The 2500-nt window shown below is 43.2% G+C and overlaps 1 pseudogene; it reads left to right on the forward strand.

The window, feature by feature from the left end:
- On the forward strand, positions 1 to 997 carry LOC146446454 (large subunit ribosomal RNA; annotated as a pseudogene; the record flags this gene model as incomplete).
- Positions 998 to 2500: the final 1503 nt, after the last annotated feature.

The raw sequence follows: 2500 nt of genomic DNA on the forward strand, positions 1-2500 counted from the left end.
AGCGGGGAAAGAAGACCCTGTTGAGCTTGACTCTAGTCTGACCTTGTGAAAAGACATGAGAGGTGTAGAATAAGTGGGAGCAGCAATGCGCCGGTGAAATACCACTACTCTTATCGTTTTTTTACTTATTGGATGGAGCGGAGGCGGACCGCAAGGTCCACGTTCTGGACTTAACGCCCGTCTTCGGACGGGCGGATCCTCGTCCAAGACACCGTCAGGTTGGGAGTTTGGCTGGGGCGGCACATCTGTCAAATGATAACGCAGGTGTCCTAAGGTGAGCTCAATGAGAACAGAAATCTCATGTAGAACAAAAGGGTAAAAGCTCACTTGATTTTGATTTTCAGTACGAATACAAACTGTGAAAGCATGGCCTATCGATCCTTTAGTCTTTAGGAGTTTTAAGCTAGAGGTGTCAGAAAAGTTACCACAGGGATAACTGGCTTGTGGCAGCCAAGCGTTCATAGCGACGTTGCTTTTTGATCCTTCGATGTCGGCTCTTCCTATCATTGCGAAGCAGAATTCGCCAAGTGATGGATTGTTCACCCACCAATAGGGAACGTGAGCTGGGTTTAGACCGTCGTGAGACAGGTTAGTTTTACCCTACTGATGAAGTGTTGTTGCAATAGTAATTCTGCTCAGTACGAGAGGAACCGCAGATTCAGACAATTGGCATTTGCACTTGCCTGAAAAGACAATGGTGCGAAGCTACCATCTGTTGGATTATGACTGAACGCCTCTAAGTCAGAATCCGTGCTAGAAAGCAACGATGATTACCTCCAGAGAACTTTAGGCGAACCAGAATAGAGGGTTTCGGCCCTCATGCGTCCCAAAGTGCCAAGGGGGACAAAAGCTCCCAAGGCACTGCCGCTAGCAAATTCTAACGTTTCTGGAGATAAATCCTTTGCAGACGACTTAAATAAAGAACGGGGTATTGTAAGTTGTAGAGTAGCCTTGTTGCTACGATCTTCTGAGATTAAGCCTTTGTTCTAAGATTTGTATCACATCTTTTTTTTGACAAGGTCAAAAGTCCTCCTCACACCATGAAATATTTTTTAAGTCAAAGGTCCTCCTCACACCACAAAATATTTTCAAAGTCAAAAGTCCTCCTCACACAATTTAATATTTTGTAACTGAAAGGTCCACCACAAAACCCAATTCTTTTCTAAGTGAAAAGTCCTCAAAATTTTTAGAAAAACTCTTAGAAAAATTGTTTGGTATGAGAAGGACCTCGACTTCGAAAATTCTGTGGTGTGGGGAGGTCTTTTGACCTACCAAAAAAATTGGTGGTGTGAGGAGGACCTCTGACTTAGAATTAGGGTTTGAAATGGGGTTAGGGTTAGGGTTAGGGTAAGTGTTAGGGTTAGGAAAAAGGTTTAAATGATATTTGGAGAGGTTTTTCGGGTGTTTAGAGGCTATTTATGCTATGTAACGAGTATTTGCTTATATACTTGCTTATATACTTAGGTCAACAATTTATAGCAAAAATGTGTTCCAGCCAAGTTCTTTTAGACGCTCTTTCGAATGGCAACATTCCCGATTGAAAATGGCGACCTACCAAAATCCGCACTTTGCTTCCCCGTCCATATAGAGGTGAGTATTTGACTTTGCTTCCGTCAGAGTCAAGGAAACACATTGAAAATGGAATCAGCATACAAGAAAACCTAGTTTGGGATAGGTTTTGTGCCTTCCGTGGTATTATAACCATAGAACTGCTCCTGAGGGGGGTAGGGTAGGCCCACCAAAAAGTGCACTTCTGGTTAGGTCGCTAATTTCTAAAATAAATGTGTCCCAACCAAGTTTTTTTGGACGCTCTTTCGAATGGCAACATTCCTGATTGAAAATGCCGACCTACCAAAATCCGCACTTTGCTTCCCCGTCCATATAGGGGTGAGTATTTGGCTTTGCTTTCGTCAGAGTCAAGGAAACACATTGAAAATGGAATCAGCATACAAGAAAACCTAGTTTGGGATAGGTTTTGTGCCTTCCGTGGTATTATAACCATAGAACTGCTCCTGAGGGGGGTAGGGTAGGCCCACCAAAAAGTGCACTTCTGGTTAGGTCGCTAATTTCTAAAATAAATGTGTCCCAACCAAGTTTTTTTGGACGCTCTTTCGAATGGCAACATTCCTGATTGAAAATGCCGACCTACCAAAATCCGCACTTTGCTTCCCCGTCCATATAGGGGTGAGTATTTGGCTTTGCCTTTGTCAGACTCAAGTAAAAGCATTTAAAATGGAGTCAGCATACAAGAAAACCTAGATTGGGATAGTTTTTCTGCCTACCGTGGGATCATAACCATAGAACTGCCCCTGAGGGAGGTAGGGTTAGGGTTAGCGTTAGGGTTAACGTTGGGGTTAGGATTGAAGACAGAAGATTGGTGATGTCAGGAGGACCTTCTTAAAACAAACAGAAATACACTTATTAGGGGACTAGGGCCAGTGGACTCAGAAATGTCTTTCGTAGCAGTCTCCTATAAGAGTATTTTTCTCTGATTTAGGTG

The sequence above is a fragment of the Pavona decussata genome, unplaced genomic scaffold (assembly GCF_977016875.1).
Source record: "Pavona decussata unplaced genomic scaffold, jaPavDecu1.1 SCAFFOLD_3619, whole genome shotgun sequence".
NCBI classification, from domain to species: domain Eukaryota; kingdom Metazoa; phylum Cnidaria; class Anthozoa; order Scleractinia; family Agariciidae; genus Pavona; species Pavona decussata.